We start from the raw sequence: 22,714 nt of genomic DNA, 5'->3' as shown, positions 1-22,714 counted from the left end.
TCTCTGTCCCAAAAATAAATAAACATTGAAAAAAAAAATAAAATAAAAAAATAAAAAGGCCTGAACATATTCACATTCACAGAAGAAATATATACAAAATTTTTTGATCATGCTTGCTAAGCATTCATTTATTCAGACCTTTCAAAAACTTAGCTTTGGTTTATTATTTCTTGTTTGAATATTACGTGAACTTTAGTTTTGATAATTATTTCTTCTTATACTTTTGTAGTCTTTATTTGTTTAGTTGTTTCTTCCTTGGTCTCTTTAAAATGAATAATTAGCTCGATGATTTTTCAGTGTTTTTTTAATAGTAATAGCATTAAAAATTAATGAATGAGTCAATTCAGAAGATCAAAGCTATAAATCATTTTCTGGTTATATTTTTAACTGCTATCCACCAACTTTTTGGTTAATATGGTCATTAGATGTATGGGTTATAATGTCATTAATTAGTAGGTAATTTTTAATTTCAGTTTCTCATACAGAGTTTATATACAACACCATTTCATAAGTACTAAGAAATGACATTTTTTAGGGGCACATGGATGGCTCAGTCGCTTAGGCATCCAACTGTGGCTCAGATCATAATTTCACAGTTTGTGAGTTCGGGCCCTCATCAGGGCCTGCATGGGATTCTCTATTTCTCTGCCCCTACCCCTTTGCACTTTTTCTCTCAAAATAAGTAAATAAACTTGAAAAGAATGAGGTGACATTTTTTAGTATTTTTTCTAGTATTTCCTGTCTTTAATTATTATCAGAGAATGTGACCGGTGAAATGTCTAATTTATTTTAATTTAACATATATACATGTGTATGTATATTCTGTGTGAATGTATATATAAATATGCACATATATGATTTTTTGTTACTGTTATATATGTATGTACATACATATGATATATGTATCATAAATACATATATTCGGGGCGCCTGGGTGGCTCCGTCAGTTAAGCATCCGACTTTGGCTCAGGTCATGATCTGGCGGTCCGTGAGTTCGAGCCCCGCATCGGGCTCTGTGCTGACAGGTCAGAGCCTGGAGCCTGTTTCAGATTCTGTATCTCCCTCTCTCTGACCCTCCCCTGTTCATGCTCTGTCTCTCCCTGTCTCAAAAATAAATAAAACGTTAAAAAAAAGTTAAAAAAATAAATACATATATTATTTTTGTAGGACATCGGGAGCAACTACAAGTTCCATACATTGTTGGTGGGAGACCCAAAATGCTACAGTTTTTTGGAAGTTTAGTTGATTCTTTTCTGTTTGTTTATTTATTTATTTTTAATTTTTTTTCAATGTTTATTTATTTTTGGGACAGAGAGAGACAGAGCATGAACGGGGGAGGGGCAGAGAGAGAGAGGGAGACACAGAATCGGAAACAGGCTCCAGGCTCTGAGCCATCAGCCCAGAGCCCGACGCGGGGCTCGAACTCCCAGACCGCGAGATCGTGACCTGGCTGAAGTCGGGCGCTTAACCGACTGCGCCACCCAGGCGCCCCTGTTTATTTATTTTTGAGAGAGAAAATGAGTGAGTGGGAGAGGGACAGAGAGAGAGGGAAAGAGAGGATCCGAAGTGGGCTCTGTGCTGACCGCAGAGAACCCAATGCAGAGCTCAAACTCACAAATTGTGAGATCATGACCTGAACCGAAGTCAGACGCTTAACCAACTGAGCCACCCAGGCGCCCTGGAAATTTAGTTGTTTCTTATAAAAAAAAATGTACATTTTAGGAGTCAGTAATTTTATTTCTAGGTTAAAAAAAAAAGACCGTTAAAAATTTTTATATCAGCTTTATTAATCATAGCCCCAAACAATAAACAGTGTAAATATCTATCTAGAGAATGCTATGTTTGTATGTCAGAATACTGAAGTGCTACTTAGCAATTTAAGACAATGAACAAGTGCTACAGTCAAAAACACAGATGAGTTTCAAAAACATATGTTGATAAAGGAAGCCAGATACAAGAAAGTAAACAATATGTACTATACGATTTCGTGTATATGAAATTCTAAAGCAGGGCAATCTAATCCATGGTGACAAAAGTCAAAACAATGTTTACCTTTTGAGGGTTGGGGATTGACCAAAATGGGATGAAGTGCAACTTTCTACAGCTATTGAAATGTTTTATATCTTGGTTGGAATGAAGAATTCATGGTTTTATTCAGTTTTCAATACTAATGAATCATATGCTTACATTATGTGTGCATTACAATATAAAGACTAAAAACTAAAAGGGAGCATAATAGTAATATATCTACTTTAAAATGTAACAAATTTATTTTTAAATTTTAAATTTGAATTAAGGTTTGCTGGCTTATTTTTTCCAATTATACATAAACTTCTACGCTGCTTCTGGATAACTATAGACTCTATGTCGTTATGTTGTGTTACAATCTATGGATGACTTGGTTCAAGACATTGTGGTAGTGTCAGTTTCTAGCAGCTGATTTAACCCCTGAATTGAATGAATTGGACATTTACTTTTTATGCCTTTTTATTTATTTTGAAAGAGAGGGAGAGCATATGCAAGCTGGACAGGGGCAGAGAGACAGAGAGAGAAAGAGCGAGAGAATCCCAAGTAGGCTCCATGCTGTCAGCTGTCAGTGCAGCACACTATGCGGGGCTCAGTCTCATGAACCATGAGATCACGACCTGAGTGAAATCAAGAGTCAATCACTTAACTGACTGAGCCACCCAGGTACTCTTGAATGAACTGGAAATTTAAATAACCCCTCAAATAAAAAAGCTAACTACATTCATATATGTTTGTGTGTATATATATATGTACGTATGTATGTCTCTGTCTCTACACACACACACACACACACACACACACACATACACATCAAACTAAAATAAAAAAAGGCATATCATAGCAGATGTTCTTGTAGATGAGGAGAAATTAAATCTCTCATGTACTCCTTAGGGGCAGGAAAATTGATACAACCACTTTGGCTAGCTATGTTGCATTATTTACTAAAGCTGAATGTATACGTATACTATCATTCAGCAATTCTACTCTTAGGAACAATCTCCCCCAGATACGTACTTATTGGGACTAAAACACATACGCAATATTGTTCTTAGAAGCATCTGTAATAGCCAAATGTTGAAAACAGCCAACATGCCCATGAGTAAATTTTGTTATATTATGTGATGACATTTTGCACAGCAATGAGAATTAATGAACTATAAATACACATCTTAGGAACTAAGGGAATGAAAGAAGCCAACCACAAAATGTATACATTGTTTGATTCTACATATGTAAAGTTCCAAAATAGACTAATCTAATTTGTGCCAATAAACATCAGTATTGAGTATCCTACTCTTGAAGGATATTGACTGGAATGGAAATGATGAGAGATCCTAGGCTTCAGTTAGTATCCTATTTCTTGATCTGGGAGCAGATTAAATGGGTATATTGATGACGTACACTTCTCTGTTCATTTTCTTTAAAAAGTGAATGAATAAAAGTAAATCTATGTTTTTGTGAACCCATACAGCAAACTTCCCAATTAGGATGTTGCTTATGGGCTTGGGAATGGAAATGAAGAGTTCTGTTAAGAGAGAATAAACAATTAATGAAACCTGTGAAAGTCTTTAAACAGAATGGACTAATTGAACAATCTGCTGTGAGTTAAGTAGTGTGATTAACAACTCTCTGTTCCTGAGGTTAAAAACCAACCAGTCAACAAAAAAAAAATGAGAATAACAAAACAAACAGAAAAGCCAACAGAGAGAGAGAGAGAGAGGCGAGAGAGAGAGAGAGAGAGAGAGAGAGAGAGAGAGAGGCAGAGACAGAGACGGGGTGGGGGGGAGAGAGAGAGGGAGGGAGAGAAAGAGAGAAATGACTTCAAGTTCTGACTTGGCTCTGGTCACAATAATTACAAGGAATAAATTCAAAGAAGCAGAACTACTTTTCCCTCAAATTTGATATTCCATATATTTAATGAATTCAATTTATTGTCTAAGATGTCCCCATTTTTGCGAAGATACAATTTATTATTAGTTGAATTAAGCCTTTTTTCATGATCTTTCATAAAAGTTTGCTCTCAAATCTCTCCTGGCCTGAGTAGCCTGCTTAGCATCATTTATGAATTAAGCTACATTATCTCCAGAAGATAATGAATAGAATTTCGCTGGGAAACATCCTGTAACACTACCAACATTGTAAGGTAAAGTAAGTGAAAATTGACCCTGAGGAAGAGAGTTGCAGGAAATCTACTTTCAAAAAAAACAACAAAAAAATCTCTCACTACTAGGCTGGAAAAGGGGAGAAGAGCTACTTTTCTCAAGAGTAAAGCTATTTTCATATGCTTCACAATAAATATTTGGGGTAACGCTAAGACAACTCTAGTCATAAATAATGTGTTTCGATGGAGCGTAGAAGTGATTAATGGTGAAAATAATTGAGTTTATTTTAGAAATCTTAATGCACACAAGCTTTCTAAGCATAAAATGATAACGGAGAGCCGTGCAGTTTGATATTTTCCTCCAGAAAGCTATGCTTTTCAGCTATCATTGGAAAACTACCAATGTTAGGCTACCAAACTCGTTAAATACTTAGAACATAAATAGCTCTTAAACTTTGAGAAGGTGACCCCTCATACACGGAAAATCTTACTGCCGCAAGGAAAAACAGCTTAAAGGAATTTTTGTGAAATTAAATGACATAATAGAAGAATTCTGATCATAACTCACAAGCTGAGTTTTTATGAAAAAGTGTTACTGCCACAGACCCAATGGAAAGAATGGTAGAGACAGGTAAGCTGGATAGATCCACAAAGCTGTGTATTTGCTACTGAATAACCATAGAGGACACTCTCCAAAGTCATGTTTGACACATAATAAATGTATATTTAGCATGTTTTATTTATGTAGCAAAACCAAAAAGTAAAGGATCAATCATATGCTATTGGTAAGTTTTATTTTGGTTTAGCTTCCATTTCAACTCCATTTTTAAGGTTAATGAGTTTGACCACTGAAAATCATATCCAATGTATATTATTGCTTAAGACAGTGACACCGAAGTTTATTTATTAGCAAAAAGAAAAATAGAAAGAGGTGTGGGGAAATCACTTCCAAGCGAATTTTAGTCCATTTATTATTAAATTAGAAAATGTTATCCGTTTTACAGAACAATTATATAGATGCTGTAAAACTGTCTTCAGCACTATAATTCCTAAGTATGAGCTTGATTTAGGAATATTTTGTAAAGAACTTACAATGAAATCACATAAGCCCAAACACACATCATCCTTGGGGTGATTCTTTTCTAAGTTGCTAAAGGATATATTTTCAGATTAAAACATAAGGTGTTCAAGGTGACTCTAGAAAGATTACATCCAAAAATGCTTGTCATTCACGGGTGATTCAAAATTAAACATCATTTTAGTCAGTAATAAGAAAATACAGTAATGTTTTAGAACTTTTAGGATTGTAAATGCTTTGAATTTTGCATTCCAAGAACATTTTCTGGCAAAAAAATAATTTTTAATATGAATGTAATAACAGAAAATCTGGAAGACTTTTTAATACGCTACTGCAGCTTTAATTTAAGAGGAGAACTAAGTCTCCTCCAATTTCCGCAAATAATGGGGCACCTTGCTTCCTGTCTTCAGCTGAACTTCTGTATGCAAAATACAAAAGAAAATGCACTTAACTTTCCTTATGTTATCATTCAAGCTAATAGTTCTCCTCAAATACTATTAATCAGTGTGTCAGCAACATCCTGGATATAGGATATGCAGTCAAGCTCTATCATTTCTGTAGCTAGTATTTACAGAGGATCTCATGGGGGGTGAAATGTCCAAATTAAATAATTTATAAGCCTCCATCATTATCTTACTGTGTGATATTAGAGTCTCTTTTCAATTGTGTAAGTAAGTGTAAAAAAAGTCTGTGTGTGTGTGTGTGTGTGTGTGTGTGTGTGTGTGTTTTGCTAAATAAACTACTTGGGGGAGAAATTATGATTTCAAAATTTTTTTCCTTTTAGAACATCAAAGGTACCTAACTGAAAAATACAACTAAAAAATTAATCTAAGTTCAGTATTGTTTTTAATGCTATTGCTGTAATACTGCTTTTTAGAGGAATAAGGGCAATATTATTATTTTAAAGAGTTGACATGGTATGCGACTTACCATATTTATGTATTCCAATTTTTGTTATTTCCCAAATGAGGCAAATAATTGATAGATACAAATACTCAATTTATACAAGCAGTTACTCAGGAGCATTTGGTATATTGAGTCTTTAGTTCTATTCAAATGTATGACATTAGGCCAAGGAGTGGATATAGTAATGGAAGAAAGGAAAATTTTAACTTTCAAAGAGCTCATAGTCTGGTAGGGAAGATTAGATTGTCAGTAGCTCTAATAGAATGTGATAGGTAGATGATAGATAGATAGAAAACTCTGTGTAAACCATTACATGGTACTTGTTGTACTGACTTATAATACTAAATACCTAAGTTTCATATCCTCTTCAGTATGTTTCTCTTCCTTGAGAATCTTTGAAAAAATAAATTATAGGTCATGGCCACATTGCATACATTTGTATTGCCCTCAGAGCATTTTATCCAAATCCTGGTCAATTTCATACTTCTGCTAACCAAAACAATGCCCCTTTAGTTTAGTTTGCAAAACATTTCCAGACAACAACTCAAGGTACACTTTGTCTTTTGAAATGTGTATCAAACAGAAAACATAGCACATGACTAATATTAAGCGAATTATTCTGTAGAACATGATGAAGAAAAAAAATATATATATATATATATTTTGAGAATATGACAGTTAAATATACATATATTTAACTGTCATATTCTAAACCTTGAGGTCAGTTTCCTTATTCCATCAGAAATTTCACTGTAGATTTCATATCCAAATACTTCTTTCTTCCCTTCTAGCCACCCACAAAAAGAAGAGTAAAGAAGGCAGAGATCAAAAGGGAAATGAAAGTTCCCCATTTAGATTGTCCCCACAGTTTCTATACCAAATTTGTAAAAGCCCAATTGTGAATTCTGTGTGTATTATTGATACAAACCAGATTTCGTGCTTGATGTTACAATGCGCAAGAGACGAGGTGACAATCCCTCTGAAACCATCTATGGAGACCAGAAAACTGTCATTCAAACATGCATAATTTTTATGTAACAGACTGAGCATTTTTTCTTCTGGAAACAACAAACATTTGATGAGTACATGAGTATATGTCACTTTATTATAAGGAAAATAGCTGTAGCTCAATTTTGGACTTAAATTCTGGTATTAATAGGAAGGTTAGTAACATAATTATATTACAATTATTTTGAAGTTTCACATCCATTTGACTGGAAACCATAAAATTGAAAAACAAAGATTAAAATTCTATTTAAGGTAGTCTGATAGGTTGTTATGCTATAAACTGTTATAATTAGCTCTCTGAAAGAACTTTTTTCCAGACACTGGAAGTATTCAACCAGGAATCGAGGATAGACCTGGTAATGATGTTAGAAGGAACTCCAACTGTAGATGTGTAATTATATTAGACGATATTTAAACATCCTTGCAACATAAGTATTTCATAATACTTGCAACTCTTCATGTATAGTAGTAGTAAGTGTTCTTTATTTGCGCAAAATATTAGGCTATTGTCTGTTTGCTCAAGACAGTACTTTTTGGTTTTTTGTTTGTTTCTTTGTTTTTTAAACTCTCTTTGCTTATCTGATGGAGCACTAAAAAAATTAACACAAGAATTTTCCTCCAGTCTTTAAGATGAGTTGATAATATTGGACAGAACCTAATTACAAGAGAGAAAAATAATGGCAAGCACAGGTAAATCTGATGAACATAGGAGCTAAAATTTAGTAATTAGGCTTTGGTATTCAAGAGTGCATAAGATTTGTAATAATTTTCCCTCAATTATTTGAGACAAAATCAATAGAAACTAAGTTGAGGGAAAAGGCTAATGAGAAAAAGCTGCAAAATTTTAATTACCCCATAATGATAAATGGCTTTCATTGTGAATTACCCTTTGTGAAGTTTTTTCTTTTGTTCTATAAATTATATTTAAAGTTGGTAAAAAATAACTAGTTTATAAGTGAAAAGTTGAGGCAAGGCAATTATAACTAGTTTGTAAGTGAAAAGTTGAGGCAAGGCAATTACTTGGCATTATAGCTTACAAAAACAAAAAGAATGAGTTTGAGTTTAAGTGACACAAAATGTCCTGAAATTGCAAAAAAATTGTGACCATTTGCCTAAATCCTCAGGAAGCACACCAGAAAATGTACAAGTATATACGTGCTCCTTGCCCTCTTGCAAACTCATAATTCATTTAAACCAAAACTATCAAACACATAAAAATAATGAAATTGTACTGTTAAAGAGCATATTGTAAACTTTAATTATCATACGATGCCAGCAAGTAGTACCATAAGTATGAGAAGGTCATGTGAAACAAATGGTAGAAACAAAAGGTAGACTTTGAAATCAAACGCAATTGGGTTTAATTTATTGCTTTTCAGCCTGTTTTGTGTCTGTTAAGCACTATCTTCATGCCTTGGAATTTAAATTTCCCAACTGTAAAATATTGGTGCTAACTTCAATTTCAATTGTTAAGAGATTGACTTTACACCCCAAATAACAACTATTACACAGGTGTGTTTTCAATGTTACTACTTTATGCCAACAGAAAGATTTTTATCTTAGTAGGCAGAGAACATCAAGTTCAGATACAAATGAAAGTCAGATACAAATGAAATAAACTGGCTTTTTTGCAATGTAAGTTCAAACTGCTTGAGTGACTGTAAGGTAGTTCCAAGTGATCAGTGAATGTTCTCCCTGTAGAAGAATATATCGGAAGACAAGATCTATCAGAAAGTTTGTTACATGGCATCAAATCAGAATGAAGGGGAAAAAAATGGATCATTTTTAATGTTAAGTTATGCTAGTCTAATGTGGCAAATTATAGGCTTAGAGCAGGAAAGGAACAGTTTTCTTTAGAAATACTTAGAGACACTCTTCACTCTTGGTGATGCTGGAGATAGAAAGAGTTCATGATCCCTAACATCCCTACTTATCATCTAAATGGTTTTTATCTCTTTCCTTTCAAAATATTACTTCTCCAGATATTGTCTTATTGAGGAAGTTTTAGTCCACCTAATTCCTTCCACGTGGCCTCCCAGTGTCATTAACAAAGTGTGAAAATTCTTCAGACCCATTCATTGGTGAGTCTGTGTACCAAACCATATATTATACTAAATCATATATTGATCAGGGAGAGATATTTATATGTTTGTTGCTTGTCTTTCTTAATTTCTTTCCCCCAAAATAAACAATTCCAAATTCTGCCTGTATCTTTTTGTTGTGCCCTATAAAGTATCTGCAAATAAATATGCTTCAAAACTTGTGATTTGTAGTTTCAGTAAATGAAGTAGTGTTTATTTCACAAAGTTTCACAGTAGAAAGTTTTTTGATGATGACTTGTGATATGTGAAAAAGTGTAATATTTATCTGTATTATATTTCTTATATAAAAACATAAATATATAAGTACATATATAAATATATATAAATAAAATATAAATATAAATATATTTGAAGACAGTATTTCCATTGTTGTTTAGCAATAGTTCCAAATGAGCAGAACTTTTTGAAGGTTTCTCTTTTACCCCAAGATGAAATTCCTAAAATGCCAACAAATTCCTTGACTGGTGATCCAAATGCTGGTACATGACATTTTTTTTCCCTGTATCTTCATCATTTCTCCTTCACTTTCTCCTTCCTTCTTGTTTGCCTCCTCTCTTCTTTGAAACATTTATTTGCTTTGCTTTTTATTTGATCTAATAAAAGAAATTTTGGCAGTTATATTCTACACTCCCTTAATTTGTTCATACTTTTTTGAATTCAAAAACTTTGAGAACCATTGTCTTATGCCATTCCTCAATATATTTGTTAAACAGAGTATGATATAGGAAAAGATAATTTTTATTGAAAGATTAGATATGTCATGTATTTTATCATGTGTTGCCGCAGGAATTTCTAGGCAAAATAAAGTTTTGTTTTTACAAAGAAGTATAATAAGTACTTTTGTGTTATCTATTAATTGAAGTTCATACATGAAAATATTTTGGCAATGACAGCTGTCTACTTATTTAAAATATATTGCTTATATTGAATAAAAAATAGATACATAAAAGGATGTCAAACAGAGAAAATAAGTAAATACTAATTTTTTTATTGCTTTTTATTTTAGAGAGAAGAGAGAGAGAGAGAAGGAAGTGGGGAGAGGGGCATAAGGAGAATCTCAAGCAGGCTCCATGCTCAGAGTAGAACCCAATGTGGGGCTCAATCCCATGACCCCTGGTCAGGATCATGACCTAAGCCAAAATCAAGAGTTGGATGCTCAACCGATTGAGCCACCCAGGCTCCCCAACACTAACCCAGTTTTTAAAAAGGTTTATTTTAGTCCATTTTCCCTTTGTAGGAGGAAAAAATCCACAAGAAAAAAAAAATCATCCAATAAATATTTCAATTTCTGTCTTTGAACAAAGCATAGCTACCACTAAGTACTGATTCTTTTTAGAGAATTCTGAATATAATTAAGACCAATTATTTTCTTCAGCATCTACCCCAACTCACCAGAGTACTTAGGTAATTAGGTATACTCAGACATTTTAATTTTCTAGTTAACTCTGATTTAACTAATTTAAAAAATAAAACAATTGTGTTAGACATTTTGAAGGCAGAGATATTTGCTTCATTTCCATAACTTCAAATGCCACAAAATGCCAGTTAATTAACTGGCCCTATTTACACCATGTCAGTGCATGTTATCTTCAATGCACAAAATTCTCTTATATGTACATGTATATTTGTGTATTAAACTTCTATTAAATCAAATATAAATTATTCCAGAAAGTGAAGCCATTCTAAAATTTCAAGAAAATGGTTTTCAGAATGTAAGAACTGATACATTTGTTCAGGTTTTAATTAGAACAAAGTAAAACAAAACAAAAAAGTAAGTCACACATATGTATTGGAATTGCAATATATGAAGATTGCAAGGTGTTTGTGAATATGAAATTGTGATGTATCTGATATAACAAAGGCTTGATTTTGAGCATTACCAGATATCTCTCTCCTCCCATTCCTCATGATATATAAACATCTTACTGTAAAAATAATGTTCTATTTCTCCCTTCCCTATAGTACTTGCCATACAAACAGACCATAGTCAAAGTAAGAAAAATATAGCATGAGAGACCACAAAAATGATAGCTAATTCATTTTACACATCAGAAGTTTTTTAGTGAGAGCTGCTATGACCAATGCACTTTTTAGTATATCAAGACAGAAAACTTGGTATGCATCATTTTATAAGTTAAAATTTTATCCATATTTAAAGAAAATTATTTTTTATACTTTAAAGTGTCCACTATGAACACACAGTAAAATTATGAAAAATTTAGATATTGCATGTTGAAGGTTTATTCAAATTATATTAATTCCATCATTCAGGAAACATCAAATATATATATATATATATATATATATATATATATAGGAAGTGAGAGAATATAATATATATATATATATATATATATATATTAGGAAGTAAGAGAATAGAAATGATTAAACAATAGCTAAAGCCAGGAGAATCTCACAGTCTGGTGTAAAAAAGAACACAACAAAAAGGAAGTATGACCTTAGACTAACAACTACACCAAAGGTTCATACAAGACACGATCAAGATAAAGAAAATTTACTGTGAGAGACCACAAGAAAGACAGTTAATCCATTTTGTGGTAATCAAGTACAACTTCTTACAGAAAGGGGCGCTTGTAGACCTTGACATGATTTTAATAAGATAGACCAAGAAATAACAAAAATATAGGTTATATACAAAAACCAGCTTGTGCTGTAGATTCCTTTATCTAACAGTCAATATCCCCCTTCTTCATTGTTCAAAGAACCTCCATTTTGTTCGGATACCACTCAAGCAACAAAGTGCATGGGGGCATACACCAGGAAGTTACTCTTCCACTCTACCCCTGCCCCCCAGAAGTAATTCAGTTTGATTCTTTCCCACTGTTAGTAAAAGCACAGGTATTTACTCAGTTAGTTGTTAAAACATTTGTTTGGATCATGATCAGCATTTAACTAAAGTAGATAGGAATTAGAATTTCATATAAATAAATATGTATTATAAAACATTTTATCATATATAATATATTAATACAGAGTATAATCAATTATAACATTGTACCAATTATATATATATTAGATTGATATTCTGTATCTATATATATATTGTGTATCAGTATTGATATTATAATACATAACATTATATATAGAATGTCTCAGATGCATGAATAATATTAAAGTATTTCTTCATCAAGATCATAATGGAAAATAAGTTTTTTTCCAAAATTTGTCAGAAGAATTTTTGAAAGTCTTTAATTAAGCATATTTTAGCACTCCTGATCTCCCCTGTACATGATGTATGTAGATATAGGCATGTGATAGATGTGAGGGAGAAGCTACACATGTCTACTAGCAAAGGCTACTTTTCCTGATAAGATGAGGGCAGGCCCCTATTAATGCTGTTCCCTCATCTTTCCCATAGGTTATTTTCATGTGATGTGGTGACTCTTCTTTGCATGGGGATTCAAAACTAAGAACAAAAAGTTACCTACTAAGGATGATAAATCAGAAAGCTGAGAGCACTTGGGTAATTGCTGATATTTTTGAATGGCTGAACTAAACTTGGAATTGATCATCTCCAAATTTGTATTATGAGAGATAATGAAATGCCTAGCTTTTAAACTACATTTGGCTATCAGTTTCTTGCAGCCACAAACATCTTAATTGATACACAATGAGATTACACACTTTTTCAGGGAAAAACAGATGAGTTAGCAAGAGAAAAGATTTGGCTTGATTGAGTTTTAAGCAGGCAAATGGTACAAGTCAACATGGACATTTCTGTCTGTACAGAAAGAATTAGTAAAGGTTTGAATTTGAGATCAAAGAGAGTAACTAGAACACATTTAATCCGTGAAATATGTGAGAGCTAATGTTAAGAAAGTAACTATGGAATTGAAGATAATTTGGGGACAATTTGGAAGGGTAATTGACATAAACAAATATGTCTCAGGATAGCTACTGGCTTTCCAGATAGATTAGTGCATTACTAATATATAAGAAGTATGAAAGGAGATCCATATTTGGAAAGGTAATCATGGGTGATAATTTGGACAGGTAATTGAGCTTATATTTTTTGAGTGGAAGCAAAACTGAACAATAAATACAATAAATAGATAATGTACTGTTTATTAAAAGTTGGTAAATTCTTTGGGAATGAAAAAGAATGAAAGGGATTTAGGAGTGCCTGCTTGGGCTGTGTGTATGTGTTTGTGTGTGTGAGTGTATGTGTGTGGGGTGGGGATATTCAGGGTAGAACAAATTGAGAAATGACAATTTGACCAGAGACCTAAGTTGGTTAGGAGTCCATTGCTGATGGAGGAAAGTCCCTCAGATGTTAAAGACGTTGAAAAAAGACTAAATTGGAATATTCCTGTCTTGTTTCTAGGAGGGCAGGGAGGAAGTACAATTGATTGGGGCAGAGCAAACAAGTGAGAAAGTGTTACAGAATAAGTTAAAAAGTAAAATGGGTAAGGAGTGATTTTGTCACAGGCTAAGATCCTTGAGAATCTGAAAATAAGATAGAGATAAGAGACAGTTATTTATCAGGATGTTTACAAACATCTGTTTGATTTAAGTGACAAAATCAGAATTGAACAGAAATTGGGCTGTGGTGCAGTCACTAAAAGGGTTTGGCCAACCCTATTGGGAGCTGGAAAGCTGCCATGGACCATCAGAGTAGTCCTTCATTGAAGGCAAGACTTGCTTTATATCCCCACATCAGCCATTCATTGGATGCTGGCTTTCCCTAGAATGTGACATTGGGTGAAGCAATTCTCTTTAGCTGAGGTACCTCCTATGGAATTCTGACATATGAAGGTTGCCAGACAAAAATACTTTCCCAGGAGTTGGAAGAATAAACCCCTCTTTCCTGACAGGGAAATCAAGGCTGTGCAGCACAGTGTCTACAATAATGCAAATCTTGTAGTCTTCAGATATTCTCTTGTTTCATGTGTATTCTAGGAGCACCTTTCAGTACTCTACTGTAAACATTTTTCTGGGGAAATAATGTAAGAAGGTTATTGAAATGAACTTAAGCCCACATCAGTGCAGATGAACTTGATTGATGCCTCAGCAGATGAACAAAATCTCTATCCTTTATTATATATCCCAGATTACCCTCAATGTCTACCAGCATCATTGTTGGACCAGTGAGCATACATGCTAGAATTACCCAGAGCCCTATCCCTGAAAGGGTCTAAGACCTTGGTTCTTCTAGTTCTCAGAGCAAGACTCTTGTCCATTTACCATCAAATTGAGCAAGGGAATACCCACAGGCACCTATGTGAATCACTTAAGATTGAGTCATATCCCTCCATGCCCCATTGTGTAACATTAGCATTACCTTATACTGGTAATTAGTGTCAGCTATCCCTGATGGGTGTCATATTTTTCTTCTTGTATGCTAATCCATTGGTACAAGGAATCCAATGTGTACATGTTCAGTGGTGGCCACATAAACATATATTGTATTATTTTTGATTCACATTTCATTTTTAATGTTTATTTATTTATTTTGACAGGGTGGAGGAGGGGCAGAGAGAGACGGATAAAGAGAATCCCAAGCAAACTACATGGTGTCAGCCCAGAACCTGATATGGGACTCAAACACATGAAACGTGAGATCATGACCTGAACCAAAATCAAGGGTTGGACGCTTAACCAAATGAGCCAACCAGGCTCCCCTCGATCCACATTTCTGATAGGAAAGAACATATTTACCAGATTAATAGCCACATATTATGTAGCTGAAGCCATATTAATCTGCTGTAACAAAGACATTACAATTGTCTGAACATTTGATATTAGGACTACTACTTGGTTTGTGGTATTTATAGTTATTCTCCAGCATCTTTCAGGTTTTTATAAGGGCTCAACTGATGAGTTAAATGAAAATGTGATGGGGATCATCACCTCTGCTTTTAGGTTTTTAGGGTAACATTAGTCTTTCATTTCCCTTGGGATACAGTATACTGGCCAAGCTGAGAAAAGAAGAGAAAACAATTTCAGAGGTTTCAATATGGCATTTCTTACTGTAAATTTTTTTACCCCCCCACCAGCCCCAGCCAAGGAACCAATGTGGGAATTGTGCCATTCCACTTATAATTTTGGAGATCAGATCTATGACCATCATATAAGTAAGTGATAAGTATAGACCCAGAGAATTCACCATGAGGTGTACCTCACCTGTACCCGTGAGGCTACCTTCTGAGTTGATGGACCTGAATGAGACCTGGGGAATGCTTTTAAGTCTGCCCCATGTCTTGCTCTCATCGCTCCTGAGTGGGTGTAGCTTAGCACATATATAGGGCCTTCCAGCCTCCTGGATTTGAGTGTGATCCTAGGAGGACTCTTGAGTGGTTCTTTCCCTAACTACTCTATTAAAGTTATGGTTACTCATTTGACTTGTTTCATGGAACTGCAGCCTTCTCTTAATTACTCTCCACCAAGATCTCCCATTGTTTTTAATACTTTTACATAAGTAGTCTTCATGTTCTGTTCCAAATAAGTCAGTTCCCTCACCCAGAACCACAGAGCTCTTCATATTATGACCTGTCTTTACCTCTGGAAAGAATCCCTTCACCACTGTATCAGAGCTGGGGCATGGGGACTGTTTATTCCAGGGTGTTACCCTAATCTGTGAATAAGCAATGGGTGGATTTTCAGATGCTTATCAAATTGGCTCGCTCTTCCTGACATGCAGTCTCCAACCTATGAGCAAGTTAGTAGTAAGAGGATCATGTCCCCAGTATTTTTGATCCAAGACGTCTAAAGAAAAACTTCTGTTCTATGGTTGGGGCTGAACAGGTCAGTGTCTGCCTGGAATAAAGTTCCTGCAACACGAAGCAAGAGAAAGTGGATGGAAATACTGCTGGCAGCCTTCTCCTTCAGGATTAAAACTATAGTCTGAACTAGGAGCTGACAGTAGAGGGAGACCTGGCCCATTTGGTTATATCTGCCTGCAAAAGAGTACCTACTAGAGAGCTTCCATAAAATGGAGCTGGGGGTGGGGTTATGGGGTAAGACAGGAAACCATGGGCTAAAATGCCACAGACTCTCATTGTTCTTAATGGCATTTAGTAGATTTTCCTGAATGAATAATTCTTTCTTTGCTCTATGCCTTTAGGAAAATTTCAAGGGATGTCAAATGATTTAAAAAATCACCACATAAATTGCTCATTTCCTAGAGAACATTTCCCCCTATCTCCTTTCTCTCCAATTCCAGAAATTCTGCTTCCAACTTCTTTCAGGAATACTCTTTTAACTTCCCATTTGTCTAGTCTTTGTGGATGCAGGGTTCCTTTATGTACCACCGTAGCTCTCAGTATGTTAATATCCTTGGTAGCCACTCTAATCTTGCTGTCCGTTACCATAATTATACCTACTTGGCAACTAAGGGTTAAGTGTTGCTCTCTGGCCTCTAGCTCCAGGGTCAAATCATTCTCATATTACTGTTAGTTAGTCCAGTCCTGAAGTGCGTAGCCTATTGCCACCTGGTTCACAAAAGAGCTTCACTACTATTCTTAGTTATATCAGTGTAGGTTTCTTAATTATTTATTAAATATTTTCCTCTAGACTCTCCTAAACAAGTAGTCAAAATATGGGTTTTTAAGTCTTATGCATTATATGTATAATACCATGACTACTTTGTGAAGCTTTTTGTCCCCATTTTCACTGTCTTCTATCGAAAGTCTGACTTTTCTTCCTTAGTGAGCGTGATCATTTTAACAGCCTTTTTAAGAGTGTGTTAGCATCATTTCCTTGAGTTATTGCCAGAGCATTTAATTCGGTGTATCAGGAGACTTCTCCCAAATCAATAAAGACTTCCTCATCTAATTTTGTGAGCTGCCTTCTTTGATCAGGCACCCCCAGCATCCGGTCCTTTATATACCCCCTTGTCTGATCCTCCAGCAACTTCTTCATATTGCCCCTTTCCTTCTTTAGTAGGTCTAAGCAGTCAGTTATATTATTTGACCCAAGCTAAAGATAAGTGGACAGAAGGTCAATGAAGGTAATATCCTGAAGGAGCATATATTGTCTTGGAGGATAGAGGCTTGTGATCATTTCAAACAAGGTAAAAGTGTTAGCCCTTAATAGGAAGGAGTGCAACCCAAGTGTTTCATCCTGCATATGCTTATCCCATGTCCCAGGGTCCAATTTGTTTCCCAATTTGTTTCCTGACCGTGGCATAGCAGATCCGTCTGGGTTGAGAATCTCTAGAGCTCAGCTTTCTTTGCCTTTTAGGTTCATGAGATTAGAGTCTCTCTACAAGCTGTCAAGGGCCCTCTCTAGCTTTCACACAAGCTTTTATTTTATTATTAATTATACTCAGTTTTTAAAGTATCACTTTCCCCTACAACCACATTTAATTCAACTGTCTTCACAATTTCTATTTCTCCCGAATTAAACAATGTCTGGTATATCCTGCTAGTGCATTTCTGTTTTCTGGTAAAACATTCTAATCTGATACCGTAAAAGTGTTAACAATCATAATGCTACCTTACTAAGGGGCTGTATGCATTGTATGTGCTTCCAGCAGAAGGAATCCTTATTGTGGGTGATTCAACTCCAAAATCCCATTTAAGCACCTGTTTCTAAGATAACTCCAGTACCAAATGTCACAGGTTGGGTTCCCTGAGTAGCAGACTTTGAGATGTAGATTAGCACACAGAAAGTTTATTAGCAAGTGCTCTCAGGACCAAAATCTGTTATAGGAAAGCTAAGAGGCATGGTTAAATGTGTGGGGAAAACTTGGGAGGGGGGCACTGGTGGTGGGAAGGCCCTTCAGAGTTGTTCCTCTTTGAGAAGGCTACTAGGATGTCATATTCCTGTATCCAGTCATAGGAGGTGGGCTGTGCCTACTGTTTCCTCGGGGCACTTTCTGGGAAGATGGGAAAGCTGAAAACAACAGTGAGTGAAATGACTACTTTTATCCTAAAGGGTAGCTTTGGATCACAGCATTTATGACAGCCTTGTAGGTTTTTGTAAAGACTTTGCCTTTTACTCTGAATGAAATGTACAGTTTTAACAGAAGACTATGAGAACAAGAAGGAGCAGACTGACAACAGAAGTCTGGGAACTGTTGAGTTTCAAGTGTTGTGGAAATTAGGAAATTCCATAAAATTACCTAAGAAGCAATGGGCAGGAGTGATATAATCAAATTAAGGAAAGAGAAACAGAGAGAGGATTTCAGTGAGCAAGTGATTAACTGTATCAAATACAGCCCAGAGGTGAGACCGAATTTAGTAATCAAGAGATAAGAAGTGGCTTAGGTTGTGTTAAATTTAGTGAAAGGTTATAGGGATGGAGATGTATATTGAAGAGTAAAGAGGTAAGAATGGATCCACTGATAATTTTTCATAAGAAATTTGAGAATAAAATGAAGAAGGAAGATAGCTAGAGTTGGCTATGAAATACTAGCCTTTTTATTTTTTTGTTTTGGTGTTTGGGGAGATGCTTGAGTACATTTGTATGTTGAAAAGAACAAGCAATTGTAGAGTGGGAAGTTGAATATGAAGAGAAAAGAATCGTTGAATGACCCGAAGAGGATGGTGTTCAAATTCACCTTTAACCAAACTGTACAGTGGTTGAGGAAACGGAACCCATGAGGAAAGAAAGAAAAGGGGAGATGAGAGAAATAAAACAGGAGGACAAAATGGAAGGGTGTTGTGCTTGATGTTCTCAAAATGAAACAAATACAAGACAGTGAAAAAAATATGTGCATTTGTTGTCAGAGTGCCTGATATTATAATTCAATATTTTAGACTTGGGATCTTTCTGAGAGAATTAATATTATAAATGTGAGTTTGGAAATAATTTCACAATAATTGAGTGAAAATAAGATCTCCTCTTGTGAGGGTGACAAATTCTGTGGCTAGGCTTCTAAACTGGGCAATCCAGACCACAGTCAGTCTGTCAGCAGGAATGGATCCCATCTTGGACCCATCTTTCAAGAATTGAGAGAAACCAGAGTGTTAGGAGATAATACTACTGTGGAAAGGTAGAATGATGGTATAGATTTAGATGTTTGCCTGAGCCTCACAGCTGTGAAATTTATAGGACAGTAGAGCAACCTGAAATGGCAATTCAAAGGCAAAAAATATCAACTCTTCTCCTGTCTATCCAGCCTTATGAGGGAAAGGCATTTCCTTCTGAGGAGAGTGTCAGAAATAAATCTCTATTCAAGTGGAGTTGGTTTCAGTGAAACAAAGGAAGTGGCAGGAACATCTTGCCAGGATTTGGGTAATTTATTTAAAGTGAAATTTAAAAATAAAGGCTTATTGATAGAGCATTTATGCAACTGATCATTCAAACCTGGATGCTCTTGCAAATATAAGGAGTCAATATTGGTAACTATACAGCAACAAGAGTTATAACATGATTCAGTCAGTATCAGGAAGCCTGAGATACAGAGACATCCTGAATTAAAAAAAAAGTTATGGGGCGCCTGTGTGGCTCAGTCGGGTGGGCATCCGACTTCGGTCCAAGTCATGATCTCACAGTTTGTGGGTTCAAGCCCCGCATCAGGCTCTGTGCTGACAGCTCAGAGCCTGGAGCTTGTTTGGAATTCTGTGTCTCCCTCTCTCTCTGCCCCTTCCCTACTCACACTCTGTCTCTCTGTGTCTCTCAAATTTAAATAAACATTGAAAAAAAATTTTTTTTAAGTTAAAAATGTTCTAGAGCGATGTCAATGGTAAAAGATAAGTGCAAGAGGAAGGGGAAATATGAAGTCTCATGGGGACTTGTCACTACCATGAATAGTATTACAGAGAAAGAAGGAGAATGAGAACGGGGGAGTGGAGTTTTATATGAATTTTCAAAAATTTCAGAAACAAACACCATTTTCCCCTTCACAAATATCAAAAATCATTCATGAATTCAGCCAATCACATTAACAGAATAGTAAAACTTTACATTATCAGTTAGACGGATGTTGGAGATCATCTGGACCAAACCTGCCACTTTTGACACAAAGCAACAAGACTCAAAAGCATTAACTTTCTTGCGGAATATCTCACATGCAATTGATCAAGGAAATAGGACCTTCTAAAATGTGTGATACAGGTTTCATAAAAATTTAATAAGCAGACATATAGCTCATGGCTAAATAATTTATAAATTATGTAAATTTAGTTTTAAAAATATTTTCAATCTTACGTATTTAATAGAAACCATACATATATTTTAGGAGGCAATCCTATAGTAAGCAAATTTTGAGGCCATCTATGGGGATTGTGTTCCAGGAGTGCCTAGAAATAAGTGACCTATGATATTACATAGATTTTTGTGTAACAGACAAAGCTTGTAAACATTTTACATATGTACCTATATCATCCTATATATCTAAATCCACATGTACGATGGTGACTATATCTGTGCCTATATTTATCCCTACACCTACATTTACCTATAACTATGCAAAATGTATCTACCTACTTGGCATTGTAATTTTGTCCTATATCTCATGTTCTTGGTACAAACAACCAGGTTCATTGACAATTATAAAACTAACATTTTGTAATTGATGATATATTTTGTATTTCAAAGTGTCTTGCTTGACGTGGAAATCATTAAATAGTTCAAGTTTAACATTGTCAATTTCTACTCTGACACAGTCTACAAATTTCCCATGATCTTGGCCCTTCATGTATCTTATATCAACACCCTTTTCCTAACAAATTAATTAAAAATAATTTTGATGAAGTAAAAATAAATGAAATGCGTTAAAGAATAAGCTTCTTTTATACAAAGTATGGTGCTTTAAGTGGCAGTGGTTTATTTTACATGCTATACCTTTAAGCTTAAATTAAAAAACCAGCATAATCTAATAATTCATTAATTAATAATGTTAACAGTTTAGGAGTCTGAAGTTTGACAGATCCAGTTCTATTAAGTTGTTCTATATAGTACTTTATGTATTTTAAATGCCTTAAATGGAAAAATGGAAAAGAGATATCTGTGTTCAACTTTAGATCCTATAAATAGACATTTCCTATGTTTTGAAAGCATATTGATAATATGAAGCTGTGAGTTGAGTTTTCTCCACTGACGTTTGTTGATAGATTAATATTACTATTTTTCTCTGGATACATTATATATTATTTCTCAGTTATCTATTTTTCTTTCTAAAGGCTTAAAATTGCTTAAAATATTTTGAAGTCATACTTTTAAGTAAAAAGACTCATTTCAATTTCTAACAAAGGACTCATATTTCTTTACTTAATGGGTTACAATATTGTGCCTTTTCTGGTAATAAGTATTCCTGGTGTTAACATTAGGATTTGTCAGTCACTATACTAGACCTGCCTCCTCACCTTTTCCCCACATGATCCACATTAGACCTTGTACTGTAAAGTCATATAAGTATGTAATCCAGGCATGGGTAACTGAGCTGAAGAAAATAAATACAATTAGGGGCTACTCTCCCAATGTATTATTAAATCAACGTAGTCACACTAAAAAACTTTACACACTTACGTTATATCAGGCACTATAATAAATCCTCAGAATACAAATAAATATATGCTCTAATCAGTCTTCCAAAGATCTTGTGTTTTAATATAGGAGACAGAAGTAAATAAATGCCCATAATATAGTTGTAAATATTTAACAGAAACCCTAAGTTGTATAAGACTGTCTAAACATATTCATGTAAGTATTTGTACGTTATTCACAGTCATACATACAGTTCCTTGCATAGACTACCACATTTATTGATGTCATATTTGTTGAGTAAAAGAAGGATAAATAAATGAATGCATGAATGAAGTGTTACAGAAGCAGCAAAGAAGCAGAATTGACTGTGCTTAAATAAATCAGGGGAGACTTATTTGTAGCAGAGATGATGAGGTTCATTCTTCCAAGGTACAGAAGCTGGCCAGCCTGATTTATGCAGTGCATAGAACTCCAAGCTGAATGAAGAACCTGAGTAACAAAAGCTCAGAGCTTCTCAGAACTCTATGGTCACGTGTTTATAGGACAGTGGGAGGAGGAAGAGCTAAAGCTGAAGGCTTGCCAGAGAGCTGCTAACCACAAATTTACACTATTTTATTTTATTTTTTAATGTTTATTCACTTTTGAGGAAGAGAGCATGAGAAGGATAGGGGCAGAGGAAGAGGGGGACAGAGGATCTGAAGTGGGCTCTGTACTGACCGCAGCAAGCCCAATGCAGGGCTCGAACTCACAAACTGTGAGATCATGACCCAAGCCGAAGTCAGACGTTCAACCTACTGAGCCATCCAGGTTGCCCTATACACATTTAAAAGTATTCAGATTTCCTGCTCCATTTTATATAACAGATATCATTAAGTAAAAATGGCACATTTTCTCTTGATTATCCTATGGCCTCAGAACCCTTCCTGTCACATCATTCCAAAGAACCAAAATTAATATTTTTGAATGCCATATGAGAAGATATGTGGTTGGCAACTCTATTGTGTTAAATAATTAAAGAATATTAAAGAAATGCATAAAATGGGTAATATCCACATTTGGCAAGATTTCCCGTGGGGCAGCACAGAGGATGAATTGGAA

Source organism: Puma concolor, chromosome F2 (assembly GCF_028749965.1).
Source record: "Puma concolor isolate L17-30 chromosome F2, mPumCon1.1.hap2, whole genome shotgun sequence".
NCBI classification, from domain to species: Eukaryota; Metazoa; Chordata; class Mammalia; order Carnivora; family Felidae; genus Puma; species Puma concolor.
The sequence above is the reverse complement of the archived record's forward strand: the minus strand, read 5'-3'. Positions refer to the sequence as shown.